At 53.7% G+C, this 15,586-nt stretch overlaps 1 pseudogene; it reads left to right on the forward strand.

Annotated features, from left to right (window-relative positions):
• The window catches only part of LOC136303663 (uncharacterized), a 265,948-nt pseudogene that overhangs the window by 206,477 nt on the left and 43,885 nt on the right, over positions 1–15,586 (forward strand).

The following is a 15,586-nucleotide window of genomic DNA, read 5'->3' on the forward strand; positions in this document are numbered from 1 at the left end:
GCTTTGCTTTGCTGACGTAGCGGAGCCCGTGTCTCTCATTTCCTGCACATCACAGCCAGCCCCGCAACTTGAGACATCACAGGCACCAGAGTAAATCCCAGCCCTGCTCCTTGTGACGTCACAGGCACCAGAGTAAATCCCAGCCCTGCTCCTTGTGATGTCACAGGCACCAGAGTAAAACCCAGCCCTGCTCCTTGTGATGTCACAGGTACCAGAGTACCTGACCACCCTGCTCCTTGTGACATCACAGGAACCAGAGCACATCACAGCCAGGCCCCACTCTTTGTCTTATCACAGGTACCAGAGTACCTGACAGCCCTGCTCCTTGCAATGTCATGGGCAGCAGTGCACATCACAGCCAATCCCTCTCCTTGTGATATCACAGGCACAAGAGCACATTACAGCCAGCCCCGCTCCTTCCGTTATCACAGGCACCAGAGCACATCAGAGCCCTGGTCACTGTGATGTCACAGGCACCAGGGAACATGACAGCTTTGTTCCTTGTGATTTCATGGGCACCAGAGTAAATCACTGCCCCACTCCTTGCAAAGTCACAGGTGCCTGTGACGTCTCAAGGAGCAGGACTGGCTGGGAGGTATTCTGTTCTGGCTGTGAAATCACAACGTGCAGAGGTTCCAAAGGAAAAAAACACTCTCCCCCAGTTCCCTCACTACCAGCTCCTCCCAGCTACTTCCAGCATGATCCCGTTTGCTCACAACCATTCCTAGTCAGCCTCAGTGTAGTCACTCACTGCCAGTATGATCCAAGTCACCTCCAGCATGATCCCAGTTCCTCCCAGTATAAGCCCAGTTGCTTCCAATCAGCCCCAGCACACACCCAGTCACTCCCAGTTCCTCCCAGTTGCTCCTAGCATGATCCCAGTTGCTCACAGCTGCTCCTGGTCACACTCAGCATGATCCCAGTCAATCCCAGTATATCCCATTTGCCCACCGCATCGTCTTAATTGGCCCTGCAGGCTTCTACTCATTCCCAGTATGATGCCAGTATGATCCCAGTCTCCCTCGGTGTGATTGCAGTCTCCCCCACCATGGGCTAAGCTCCTCCCAGCACGATCCCCGTATAACCCAGTCACTCCCAGTGATACAGCTCCTGGGATCCCCCAGCCCTCTCTGTGTTCCCCCCTCCCGGGAGGAGCCCCAAGGGCTGGAAGTGCCCAGCCAGGGTCCCCAGCAAGGCCCAGCGTGGATGTTCAGCGCCCAGTTTTCCCAGTTTCCCTCTCCTTTTCCCCGGGCCGGGTTCCCCCCGGCCCCAGCGGGTGGGAGCAGCCGAGAGCCCCGCGCTGCCCATCCCGACCTGTCCCGGCTCCATCCCCGCTCCTGCCGCGGCCGCCAGGGCTTCGGGAACGGGGCACCGGGGTGTGCCTGCTCCTGGCGGAGGAGGAGGGCTGGGAGAGGAGAGATGGAGAAGGAGAGCGAGAAGGGATGGAAGTACGGGAAGGGGGTGGGGTTAGGGAGGAGGAGGAGGAAGGATGGAAGGGGAGGAGCCGGAGAAGGAAGAAGAGGAGGGACAAAGGAGGGTCAAGAAAAGGAGAAGGACCACGAGGTCGAGCGCTCTCTGAATTCACAGCCCTCGGCCCGTGGCATCATCACGCCCCATCCCACAGGTGACCGGGGAGGGGGAGCTCGGCCCAGATATCCTGGGTGGTCCCTGGGTTGGGTTTTTTCGGAGGGGATATTTTGAGAATGAAAAACTCCAAAGCTGAGCAGAAAATGCCCCTTGAAGGGACACTGGGGGGTCCCAGTGTTGGCTGCCGTCAGAGGCAGCCTGGAGGAGCAGAGCCCTGTGCCCCCCAGGAGCCCAAAGTGGGGAGCCCAGAGAGGGGGGAGCGCCGCCATTGGCGGGACCCTCAACAGCCTGGAGAGGGGCAGGGGGGACTCCTTGGACCCCCTGCACCCCAAAGCAGAGAACTGCGGGAGAATGGACTCTGGGACCCCAAAACCCCCCAGCATCCCTAAACGGGGAGACACGAGAGGGGGGAGTTTTTTGGATTTCTGGGGAGGGTGGGAACCAAGTAGACAAGGGACCTCTAATACAAGCCTGACTCCCAGCAGCTGGGACAGGGGGTAACCCCCGAACACCAAAGGGGAGAGGCCAGAGACAGAGAATTCCTGGGAGGCATTTTCAGGACTGAATCTTGGTGTTTGGGAGGTTTTTATGGACCCCAGATGTCTGGTCACTTCCGGAGATGGACTTGGGCAGAGGGACCTTCAAAGTCAATGTACTCATCCTGTGTTTTTCCCCTAATCAGGATTTCCCATTCCCAAACCTTGGCTAGAGGAAGGAGAAGGCTGTGAGGAAGAGGAAGATGCCCCGGGAGCCCCAGGCAGGTGAGGAAGCCACTGCTCCTTTCCCCCTCTCTCCTGCTCCATCTCCCAGCCCAGCATGGCCCCAGCTACAGGACAACCCCGCACCGACGCCGTCCTGCTCAGGACAAACTGAGGGGATCTCTGTCCCCGTCCTTCTGGCACAGAGGCAAATCCCATCCTCTCCTTTTCCTTCCTCCCCCAGACAAGGAGCTGAGGATGGAGACCAGGGAGGACAAATCGCCTCAGCAGAACCTCATGGAAGAGGCTGTTTTGAGCAGCTCCACAGCACAGGAATCCAATGGGGAGGAAAAGCCCCAGAGATCCCACATGAAGAGGGGCTCCAAACCCATCCCAGGGTGCTCTGAGGAGGAAAGACCAAACCTGTGCTGGAAAGGCAGCTGGAGATCCAGCCGGATCTCTCAGCTTGTCCATGAGCAGCCTCATGCTGGGGAGAAGCCCCACAAGTGCTTGGAGTGTGGGAAGAGCTTCAGGCGAAGCTTCCACCTGATCCGCCACCAGATGATCCACACTGGGGAGAGGCCCTGCGAGTGTCCTGAGTGTGGGAAGAGCTTCAGAGACAGCTCCCACCTGATCCGCCACCAGATGATCCACACTGGGGAATGGCCCTATGAGTGCTTGGAATGTGGGAAGGGCTTCAGTGAGAGCTCGAACCTGATCGTCCACCAGATGATCCACTCTGGTGAGAAGCCCTTCGAGTGTGGGGAATGTGGGAAGAGCTTCATCCACAGATCCAGCCTTATTGTCCACCAGAGAATCCACACTGGGGAGAGGCCCTTTGAGTGTGGGGAATGTGGTAAGAGCTACATCCAGAGCTCCAACCTGATCAGCCACCAGAGGACCCACACTGGGGAGAGGCCTTATGAGTGCTTGGAATGTGGGAAGACCTTCAGCCGGATCTCCCACCTGTCCTCCCACAAGAAGATTCACACTGGGGAAAGGCCCTACGAATGTCCCAAGTGTGGGAAGAGGTTTCACACCAGCTCAGACCTCTTCATACATGAGCGGATTCACATGGATGAGAGGCCATTCCGCTGTCCCGAGTGTGGGAAGGGATTCAAGCACAACTCCAACCTCATCACCCACCAGCGCATCCACACTGGGGAGAGGCCCTACGAGTGTCCCCAGTGTGGGAAGAGCTTCTCCTGGAGCTCATCCTTGAGACATCACCAACAGAGCCACCGGTAAGGGAACCCCTGTGAGTGCCCTGACTGTGGGAACAGCTTCGTGCACTGCTCCAACTTCATCCCCCATTAGAGGACCTACATTGGGCAGAGCCCTGGTAACCCACATTCCCAGTGGAATTCCCGCCTGGCAGGTGGTCTCCACACTCCTCTGGATTCCCATGGGCACCTGGATGAACACAAGGGCAGGAGCATCCATCAGTAGTGAAATCAACATTGGAAATTCACTGGGAAGATCTGATTTTCTAATTTTACACCCTAAAAACCTTGACTGCTCTGTCCAATTGTTTCTTCTTGTGGCATCAAGCAGTACTGGATGATCTTGATGATCTTTTCCTATCTGAATAATTTCCATCTTTATCACATCAAAACACCCAGAACCAGGGTAAAAATAAAGAAATTTAGTAAAGGGATCTAAAGCAGCACTGTTTTACCAGGATTTGGGGGTGCATTTGGGGTTGGTTCACTGGATTTTTTGGGATTCGTGGGGGTTGCCCAGGCTGGGCGGACAGGGCCACAATTTCATACGTGTGTGCGCAGAATGTGTCCACCTGAGTCCAGCTGTTCTCCAGGAATTCTGGTTGTCTGTCCCAGTCCCTGGCGGGGGTCTCCCCATTTTGGGGTGTGCTCCCCAAAGTGCCCAAATCGCTGCTGAAGTGCCCGAGCTGCTCCTGGCTGGGGATGTTCCTGTGCACCAACCTCTCCTGGTCAGTGCCATGGGGCGCTGGGAGGAAGTTTTGGGGGATCGTGGGGGAACTAGGAGAGGCTTTTGTGGCTCTTGGGGCCATTTGTGCTGCTCGGAGGGGGTTTGGGGGGCTTTTGGGGCAGTCTGTGTGACAGTTTTGGTGGTCCTGGCCAGGCTGTGTGGCTTGGAGAGAATTTGGATGAGACTTGGGGGTGATGGAAAGGGGTTCTGGTGGTTCTTGGGGCCATTTATATGGCAAGAAGCATTTGGGGGGGTCCTGGCCAGGAGCTGGGGGGGTGGTTTGAGGGTTCCAGGAGTGTCTGTGGGGCTGGGAGGGGGTTTTAGGGCAGATGTGACCCCCCTCCCCAGACCCCCAAAGCTGCCAGCAGACCCCACCCCCAAAGATGCTGCTGGGGGTGGGGGTGTCCATGCTGGGGTTCATCCTCCTGGCGCTGCAGGAGAAGGTGAGGGGCGTCCCCAGGGCCCGTGTGTGTCCCCCAGAGCGTGTGTGACCCCCCATGCCGGTGTCACCCCCTTTTCCCTCCCCACAGAGCTCCTGCCCCAGCTCCTGCTGCCTCCGGGGGGAATTTGGGGAGGGGGCAGAGGGGGTGCGCAGCCCCCGCCGGGGGATGACCCCGGCCCAGCCCCTTTGTTTAGCACCAAGCTGGGCTTGGGGCCGCAGGGGGAAGAGGCCCAGGGGAAGCAGATCCTGCAGGTGGGACAGGGCTTGGGCTCAGGGCAAGGTCCTGCCCTGCACACCTAGCTCAGGTGTGACCCTGCCCCGGGAAGGGAGCGGGACATTCCCATCCCCACGGATCCTATCCCCAAAATACCACATTTGGGATCCCTCATCCGTCTCTGCAGTCCCCCCTCCAACATCTCCAGGCCTCTGGGAAGAGCTCAAGGGGATGGAATTTCCCAACCAGCAAGGCCCAGTGTGGATGTGCAGCGCCCAGTTTTCCCAGTTTCCCTCTCCTTTTCCCCGGGCCGGGTTCCCCCCGGCCCCAGCGGGTGGGAGCAGCCGAGAGCCCCGCGCTGCCCATCCCGACCTGTCCCGGCTCCATCCCCGCTCCTCCCGCGGCCGCCAGGGCTTCGGGAACGGGGGAGGAGGAGGAGGGGGGAGGGAGGAAGAGGCGGAGCGGCAGCGGGAAGCGGGAGGAGGAAGAGCAGAGGAGGGACCCGGGGGCCCCAGCGCTCCCTGAACCCGCAGCACCCCGGGACCATCGGCCCCATCCCGCAGGTGCCCGGGGAGGCGGAACTCGCCCCAGATATCCCGGGTGGGGTCCCTGGGTTCGGTTTTTTTGGGGGATGTTTGGGGCTTGCAGGGCTCCCCCCTCGGGGGACATGGCGGGGTCCCCGGGAGGTGTTTTTGGGGGGTCCCGGTGTCGGCAGAGCCCCGGCGGGGGGCGGGGGAATGCGGGTCCCCCCAGGTGGGGGTTGGGCTTCCCGGGCCGGGCCCTCCGAGCTCTGCCGGGGCCACGTGGGGAGCGGCGGGACCGGCGGGGGGACACCGGGTTTGGGGAGCCCGGCAGAGATCCGGGCTTTGGGGCCCACCTGAGCGGGACCCCAGAGACAGGAGAGCCCCAGGAGCCCAAAGCGGGGACCCCGAGAGGGGGGGACCCCTGGGATTGCCGGGACCCCGTTGGGGGGTGCTGGGGCTGGAGGGGCGGGATGGCCGGGAAAGGGGTTCGGGGCTCCCGGTGCCGGCAGTGGCTGCTCCCAGGATGAGCCCAGTCAGTCCCAGTATGATCCTGATCACTTCTCACTCCATCTAGGATCCCTGTTGCTCCCAGTATGAGCCCAGTGAGTCCCAATATGGGCCTGGTCCCTTGCCCTCACTCCCTGCCTGATCCCAGTATGACCCAGTCACTCCCAGTCATTTCCTATTACGTTACGATTTGCCCCCAGCACGGTCCCAGTTCCTGCAAGTTTTTCCAGCTTTTGTGCAGTGTGTTCCCAGTTCTCCCAGTTGCCCCTAGTACAGTCCCGGTAATTCCCAGTATGATCCCAGCCTCTCCCAGCAGGGCTCCAGTCACTCACACTTGCCCCCAGCACATTCCCAGTGGCTCCCAGTGTGGTCCTAGTCCCCACCTGCATGGTCTCAGGCATTCCCAGTATATCCCAGTTGTCCTGAACATTCTTGTAGTCATTCCCAGGCACTCCCAGCTACCCCAGTGTGGTTCAGATGCCCCCAGTTTTATCCCAGCCACTCCCAGTGCATCCCAGTTGTTACCAGCATGCATCCTATCATTCACAGTTGCTCCCAGTTCCTCCCAGTGTGGGAGCAGTTGGCTCTCAGCATGGGCCCTGTAGTTCCCAGTAACCTCCAGTCTGGGTCTAGTCACGCCTTAATCCATAATCCCAGTATGACTGTAGCCAATCCCAATATGATCCCAGTCACTTGCAGTCTAATTCCAGTCACTCCCAATCGCTACCAGGATGAGGCCAGTGGCCCCCAGTTGCTCCCTGTCAATGCCAGCATGACCCCAGTAGCCTCCAGTATGATCCCTGTGATTCCCCGTCTATCCCAGTATATCCCAGTCACTCCCAGTTGTCCTCAGTTGCTTTCAGCTTGATCCCAGTTGCTCACAGCCACTCCCAGTCACCCTCAGTCCCTCCCAGCATGGTCGCAGACATTTCCAGTTGCCCCCAATGTACACTGTGTCAATCCCATTCACTCCCAGTAGCCCCCAGCATGGTCCCAGTTCTGCCTAGCATGGTCTTGCCTGTTCCCAGTGTGGTTCCAGTCATCCCAGTGTGGTTAACAGACACTCCCAGTATATCCCAGTTGCCCTCAGCATGCTCTTAGCTATGCCTAGTCGCTCCCAGCTGCCCCACTAAGGTTCCAGTTACCCCAGTACAAACCTGTCCCTCCCAGTGATGCCACTCCTGGGATCCCCCACCCCTCTCTGTGTTCCTCCCTCCCAGCTCTCCTGAGAGGAGCCCCAAGGGCTGGAAGTGCCCAGCCAGGGTCCCCAGCAAGGGTCAGGGGCAGCTGACTCTTGGGGAACAGGGAATGGGGCATCGAGGGTGTCGCTGCTCCTGGGGGAGGAGGAGGAGAGATGGAAGAGGAGGGACAAATGAGGATCAAGAAAAGGAGAAGGAAGGAGGAGGTCGAGAGCTCCCTGAATTCACAGCCCCCCAACACATGGGAGAATCGCCCCCCACCTCCCCCACCAATCCCGCAGGTGACCGGGGAGGGGAGCTGGGCCCAGATATCCTGGAGGGGTCCCTGGGTTGGGTTTTTCTGGGAGGGGGGGGATGTTTGGAGAATAAAGATCTCCAAAGGTGAGTGGAAAATGCCCCTGGAGGGGACATTGGTGGGTCCCAGTGGTGGCTCCCAGCAGAGGCGGCCTGGAGGAGCAGAGCCCTGTGTCCCCCAGGAGCCCAAAGTGGGGAGCCCAGAGAGGGGGCAGCACCATGATTTGTGGGACCCTCAACAGCCTGGAGAGGGGCAGGGGGGACTCCTTGGACCCCCTGCACCCCAAAGCAGAGAATTAGGGGAGAAAGGACCCTAGGATCCCAAAAGCCCCTGGTGTCTCTAAATGGGGAGATAGAAGAGGGAGTAGGTTTTCAGATTCCTGGAACCTCTGGCAGCCTGGACAGGGAGGAATCCCAGAACCCTAAAATGGAGAGACCAGAGACAGGGAACTCCTAAGAGGTTTTTTCAGGGCAGATTTTTATGGACATATGATGCTGACTTCTAGAGATGGACTTGGGCAGGGGGACCTTCAAACCCAAGGTGCTCACATCTTGTTTTGCCTGCAAACCAGGATTTCCCATTCCCAAACCTTGGCCGGATGGAGGGCGAGGCTGTGAGGAAAAGGAAGATGCCCCAGGACAGCCAGACAGGTGAGGAGGAAGTCAGTGCTCCTTTCCCCCTCTCTCCTGCTCCATCTCCCAGGCCAGCATGGCCCCAGCTGCAGGACAAACCCCCTGCCAGTGATGAACTGGGGGGAATCTCCTTCCCCTTCCCTCTGGCACGGAGGCAAATCCCATCCTCTCCTTGTCCTTCCTTCCCCAGACAAGGAGCTGAGGATGGAGACCAGGGAGGACAAATCCCCACAAAGGAACCTCGTGGAAGAGGCTGATTTGAGTGACTCCACGGGGCAGGAATCCAATGGGGAGGAAAATCTCCAGAGATCCCACAGGACAAGCTCCAACCCCAGCCCAGGGAGCTCTGAGGAGGAAAGACTCTTCACCCTGTGCCAGGAAGGCAGCCAGAGATTGAGCCAGAGCTCTGAGCTGGTGGTCCATGAGCTGTTTCATGAAGAGGAGAAGCCCCACAAGTGTGGGGAATGTGGGAAAAGCTTCAACTGGAGGTCCCGCCTGATCCGCCACCAGATGATCCACACTGGGGAGAAGCCCTACGAGTGTCCTGAGTGTGGGAAGGGCTTTAGGGACACCCCTGGATTGATCATCCACCATCGCATCCACACCGGGGAACGGCCCTTCGAGTGTGGGCAATGTGGCCAGAGCTTCAACCGGAGCTCCCACCTGACCTCCCACCTGAAGATCCACACTGGGGAGAGGCCCTATGAGTGTTCTGAGTGTGGGAAGACATTCCAGACCAGCTCCCTTCTCCTCGTACACCAGCGGATTCACACGGATGAGAGGCCATTCCGCTGCCCCGACTGCAGGAAGGGCTTCAAGTACAACTCCCACCTCGTCAGGCACCGGCGCATCCACACTGGGGAGAAGCCCTACGAGTGTCCTGAGTGTGGGAAGAGATTCAGAACGAGCTCAGTCTTGAATCAGCACCAATGGAGACACCGGTAAGGGAAGCCCTGCGAGTGCCCCAGCTGCAGGAGGAGCTTCATCCTCTGCTCCAACTCCATCCCCCATCAGAGCACCCACGCTGGGGAGAGCCCTGGTGAGCCACATTCCTGGTAATCCAGGTTGGGAAGACACCTGGCTGGTGGTCACCACATCCTCCTGGATCCCCATGGGCACCGGGATGAACACAGGGGCAGGCACATCTGTTGAGACTCAGATCGACATTGCAAGTTCATTGAGAAGAGCTGATTTTTTACCTTGTCTTGGTTTGAAAGACAGGTGTCTGCTGTGGAAAGCAGGAGCCTCCCTTGGAATGGAAAATGTAAACCCCCTCCCTCCAAATTATTATAATTTTGAAATTAAGGAGCTCTCAGGCAAAGGTATGAGAATAGGAATAACTGTTCTTTAGCAGTGTGTATAATAAAGCAAACAAACAACAACAGCTACAGCATTAACAACAAACAGAACCACAAACCCAGTGACCCCTTCTTGGCCGTGGGCACTTTCCCCTGATTCCCCTAGAGCCGCAGGGGTGCTGTGGTGTGAGCTCGGGGAGCATGTGGTAATAATGGCAGCTTGACCAAGATAGGAAGGGATGAAGAGAGGCTTTTCTTCACAAACCCCTGGGGCAGTCAATCCCAGGGCCCCAGCAGCAAGCTGGGCTGGCACCTATATGTAGTTACAATCCAATTAGTTTTAGTAAGTTGACAATATGGGGATAGAGAGTAAAATGTCCTAAAGTAACTTTAGGATGCTTATATCCCCAGTCATCTGTTCTGTATATTCTGTATGTGTTCTGTGTCTTTAAAACTAGCTCTAAAAACAAAACAAACAAAAAAACCCCACACACAAATTGTTTTAGAAAAACAGCATTCACTCCTACACATTTCTTTCTCTAAACCCTATGTATTCATCAAAAACACAACAACCAAACAAAAACCTTTTTTTTTTGCTTTTAGTTAGTTTAGCTAGCTGAAGCAAACAAGCTCCCTAAACTGGTTTTTTTTCCCTTAAAATTGTTTAAACCTATCCTAAACTAAAACCACCAAAAAACACCAAAATCTCGCACCTACAACCCACCGAAACCTAAACCTCCAAAAAAACCCTAAAAAACCCAAAATTAATAAAACTAAGTATAACTCTAAGTGTAACTACATACAGGCAGGGGTGTGGGGCTGCAGTGCAGAGAAAGGTTGGAGCAGTGCACAAGAAGCAGCGGGGTGGGGCAGCAGGGGCCTGGCTCCCAGCAGGGCAAGGAGAGGCAAACTCAGGGTCAGGGCACCCGAGCAGATGGTGCTAGGTCTGTCTTTTAATGAGTAACACTTGATAAACAAGCACTCACTTTAAAATTTCAAAGGTTTATTGAACCTTAACAAAGGGAGAAAGGGACAGCACTGGGAGAGCGGCCGACTGCCAGAGGCTCATCCACAAAATGGCAGCTCCACTTTTTATACCCCTGGTATGACATCAGCCAACCCTGGGCCCTCCCAAAGTCTGCCGCTCAACTCTTCTTTGCCATCCAAAAATGGAGTCCTTCTTGCAGCGTGACTGGAGGTGAGGTGCTGTCATGCCAGGCCTCCCCAGTACGAGCTTTCCCCATTCCCAGCTGCCCCATGCAAGGGTCCGTGGCCTGGAGACCCCCGCACAGCCAGGCTGGTGTTTCCGTGCCTGGTGCTTCCAACAGCCTCTCCCCACCTCTTGTGCACTTCGTGTCTTGCCTCCAATCTGACACATTCCAAATCCACCCAACTGTCCAATGTCCTCAAGCTCCAACAGACTCAGGTACAGATCCTGTGCAGTGCTGACCAGAGCTGAGGTGCCTGCACTCAGATTATGGGCAATCTGGCCATCCCACTTATGAGGATGGTCCCTTTTCAAACCAGTTATGAGGATGGTGCCTTTTCAAACCAGTTATGAGGATGGTGCCTTTTCAAACCAATTATGAAGATGGTGCCTTTTCAAACCGGTTATGAGGATGGTGCCTTTTCAAACCAATGATGAGGATGGTGCCTTTTCAAACCAGTTATGAGAACAGTGCCTTTTCAAACCAGTTCTCCCAAGTCTGACTCTCGCACTAACCACACTCCCAGACTGCATCCCACTCACACCCCAAGCACACCCCCGGACTCCGTCTCCCCCTCGCACAATACTCTCAATCCTCCAGATCTTTCCATCTGCAGTTTTTCAAGGGGCCTTTCCCCTTCTTCCCCCTCCTCTTTATCCTTATTTGGTCCTTTATTGTCCCCGAGGTGTCGACCTGCAAATCAGCAATGACCCCAGGAGAAGCCAATCGAGCTGCGAGATCAGGGGGTGGAACTCTCGTCCAAAATCTCCTAGGGCCATGGAGACGAGGTTTTAATGCCAGATGAGTCCCCAGTTGTGAGAAACGACCGCTCACTTTAAAATTTCAGAGCTTTATTAAACCTCAACAAACACAACAAAGGACTGAATAAGGAGAAAGGACCAACCCAGATTGTCCAGTGGCAGCAATACAGAGGGGGGCAAAGGGGGCTGTAGAGAGAACTGGGGGTGTCCAAACAACAAACTACAATAACACAACCATACATCAACAGAACTTCTTTTAATGTACACACAGTATTCATCCGATAATTGTGAGAGCCAATCATCATAGTACTCATCTCTAACAGTGAGGTAGGTGATGATGATGAGGTCCCAGTGCAGTGACTGCTCTCACGAGCAGAGGATCACCCCATGGCAGAAGAAGCAGCTCTGGGCTGGGCTCTGGCAGCAGCAGGGAATTCCTTTCCCCAAGCAGCAGCTCCAACCTTCCTCCTCTTGAGAGGAATGACAGACTTGTCTTTACAAACAAGCAGTGGATCTGCTGGTAGATAAAACCAGCACTGAGAGATGAAAGAAACAATGGGGAGGATTCCACTGATTGATGAATGGAAAAGAAGATATTTGCCTTTACAAACAAACTGTAGGTTTGCTGATAAATGAAATTGGATATTGAAAGATGAAAGAAACAATGGGGAAACCCCATAAATTCTGTAAGAATTAAAAATTAAAAGGGGGGTTATACATTCAAGGGGAATTTTAGGTATTAGGCACTCCGGGAAGTCTGTAACTCTCAAGTACCTCAGCCAATGGAGAAAGAGAGAGGGAAATGCGGCCGGGAAATGAGGATAAATAGGAGGCTGTATCCTCCAAAAGTTTGAGAGACCCCAGGGGAAATGCCTCATGGTCTCTCCCTTTATTCGAATAAAGAAAAAGGATTCCTCTGTCTCCTTTTTGGACAGAAACCTCTGACGTTTGTGGAATAATTTTCCTAACACTCTGAAGCCAAGAGAGAGAGAGCCAGCAGCTGCCCCAGCCCCATCTTTTACCTGCCCAATTCTCTCGATATCTCTGCCCCTCAGAAAGAAATTCTTAAGTAAAAGAAGTGCAACCAGATACTCTCTTCCCCCGAGCTTGATCACTTCTTTCATTTTCTTAAGTGCCCAGTTGTTAGTGTTTCCTAGCAAGAAATGGGGAAAAAAATCTATAAAAAGGAACAAAAGGAAGAAAACCCAAACTTTACACCCTAAAAAACATGCCCCATCCAATTGTTTCTTCTGGTGACATTGAACAAAGCTAAGATGATCCTTGGAAGTCTTTCCCAGCCTAAATAATTTCCATCTTTATCCCATCAAAACACCAAGAACTGGGGTAAAAAATAAAGAAACAAAGAGATCTAAAGCTGCACCATTTTACTGGGATTTTGAGGTGAATTTGGGATTCAGAGGAGTCTTCAGGAGGATTTGGGTGTTGTAGGGCTGTAAAGCCAGGCAGATGGGGCTACAGTCTCCTAGTTGTGCTGGCAGAACGTGTCCCCCTGAGCCCGGCTGTTCTCCAGGAATTCTGGTTGTCTGTCCCAGTCCCTGGCCTGGGTCTCCCCATCCAGGGTGTCCCCCCCACAAGTGCCCAAATCGCTGCTGAAGTGCCCGAGCTGCTCCTGGCTGGGGATGTTCCTGTGCACCAACCTCTCCTGGTCGGTGCCATTTGGGGACTGGGAGGGGTATTAGGGACTCCTGGGAGCACTGGGAGGAGGTTTGGGGGGCTTTTGGGACAGTCTGTGAGGGGGTTTTGGTGGTCGTGGCCAGGCTGTGTGGCTTGGAGAGAATTTGGGGGAGATGGAAAGGGGTTTTGGTGGCTTTTAGGGCTATTTATATTGCAGGGAGTGTTTGGGGGAGTCCTGGCCAGGGCCTGTGGGGTGGTTTGAGGTGTCTGGGAGTGTCTGTGGGGCTGGGAGGGGGTTTTAGGGCAGATGTGACTCCCCCCCAGACCCCCAAAGCTGCCAGCAGGCAGCCTCAGTGGCCAGCAGCACCCCAGACACAGCCCGCAGCCACAGGCACATCCAGCTGCTCCTCAAGGTGCCAAGCGGGGCACACAGACACACCCTGACACAAGAGGAGCCACATTCAGCTGCTCCTGAGTCCCCACGGAAGGAATAAGGGCTTGACTCAGCCAATATATCAAGCAACAATTGATTTATTAATTCGGTAATTCAAACGATAAAATGAGAGCAAAGCAGCGTGCTGGGTACAGTGGGGGGGTTTCCCCTCCAGCTGCACACCGAATGCTGATTTTTGCTGGTATTTTTTTGGTGGTTTCCTCCTAGTTTCTATTTGTGAAGTCCGATTTCCATACCCCATTGTGATCAGTTCCTATTGCTGACGTCGAATTTCTATCACCCCAAGGTTGTAAATTAGTGATGGTGATGTGCAGTTTCCCGTGCCCAGATGGTGAGGCCCAGCTCCTCTTTCCAGGGCCATAAATCAGTGATGGTGATGTTTGGCTTCCCCTCCCAGGATCATGCATCTGTGATGATGGGGTCCAGTTTTCCTTTCCAGGATCCTCAATTTTTTTAATTTTTTTTTTTTTTTCCTTAAGATAAGCTCACTTCCTTCTTTTATTTAGGTGATTACCACTTTTTTAAATCCTAAAGCTGTAGTTTAAAACCTCTCACTACAAAGCAGCTCAAAGCTTACAATAATTTTGTTTCAAAGCAAATAATAATACTTATGCATTCTTCTATCCTACATGCTAAAGGCCTAAAAAACCCCTTAAAACTTATATTGTGAGAATGTTAAAACTCACATTATTCACTTATAAGCATGCAAAATATTTGTCCAAAAGCCTCTTTCCATGCTTTTTTTCCATTTGTTTATTAAAACTCATTTTTATAACTGTCCCGTGGCCTCATTCGACATATTTCACAACAACTACACCGGCCACCTTTTTTGTTTTACCTGAGAGGAAGCACAACCCCACGTTTCACACCCACAGCGGGGCTGCCCCTGTGCTCCTGCAGGCCTGCACAGCTCTTTCCTCTTTCCTGGCACAAAATCCCCTCGGGCAGCTTCCCTGGAGCCCTCTGGGACTGCTACCCGGGGTCTCAGCTCCTTAGACCTCTGTGTGCCAAAGACTCCGGGAGGTACCTGGGAGGAGTCTCAGGGAGATCCTGGAGGATGCAGGTTCACTGCAAAAGCGGAAATTGATCAAGGTCAGCTTCCCTGGAGCAATCTGGGGCTGCCAGACAGGATTTGTTGTCCTGAAACTGGAGGTTGAGACTGAGTGATGCCTGGGAACAATGTCAGGTTGATTCACAGAAGATCCAGTTTCCAAAAATCATCTCAGGTACCTGCCTTGGAGCTGTTATAGGTACATACTATAAAGTTGGCTTTTCACAAATACTAAAATGAATGCTACATGTATAACGTGGGAAGGTTTTACTGTATTCATCTAGTTTCTTTTATTATTAAAAGGGTTTAGAAATGGTGATGTGATGAATGTGTCTATTTTTTGCGGGGGTTGTGGCATAGTGTTAAAAGTAAAGACCGTTTTTATAACATCTAAACTGGCTAAACCAGGAGGATGAAGAGGGTCCTCCGGCATTCCTGAATTATCCAGATGAAGACAGTGGTGAATCAAAGCTCCAAGAAGGAATTTATTGAACCTGTGCTAGCAGAGGAATGGAGCCACTCGCAGAAGGGTCTGCAAGATAAAATGGTTCGGGGGGAGTTAAAACTGAACAGAGAGAATTCAAACTCAAGAGGAATGTTTGAATCGTGCATTAGGATCTATTGAATGTGTAACAATTCTGTATCCTAATTGTCTTTTTATTAAACTTCTTAAATTTTACCAAGAAAGCAAACCTCGTTTTTCACACCCTCTTGCTGTGTTTGTGTTTTGCCTTCTCCTGTTCCCCTCCTGTTGTGTTTCTTTTTCACTTTCTCCTGTTCCCCTCTTGTTGTGTCCCTGCCCTTGCAGCTCCCGCAGCCTCCAGGGCCACTTTTCCCCTTCGGGTGGTCCCGATGACTCAGGGAAAGGATGTGGGAAACGGATTTGTAGAGAATTCTCAAAGCCTGACGGAAGGCTCACACAGTATATGTGTCTGTATGCAAACTCTGAGATAAGAAATGCTGACTTAGAAATGCCATGGAATAGGACGGATGTTGTTGAGAGAGAAATGGAACTGGAAGCAAGTTTCAGATGACGGCCTTGCAAATAAGACTGGATACTTTGGAGAAATAAAACTTTGAAAGATGCATTGTAGTAGGACCCACGAGGAGTAATTTTGGATGATTGGCTTT

The sequence above is a fragment of the Chamaea fasciata genome, unplaced genomic scaffold (assembly GCF_029207755.1).
Source record: "Chamaea fasciata isolate MVZ Bird 193981 ecotype frontalis unplaced genomic scaffold, bChaFas1.0.hap1 SCAF_40, whole genome shotgun sequence".
Lineage (NCBI taxonomy): Eukaryota > Metazoa > Chordata > Aves > Passeriformes > Sylviidae > Chamaea > Chamaea fasciata.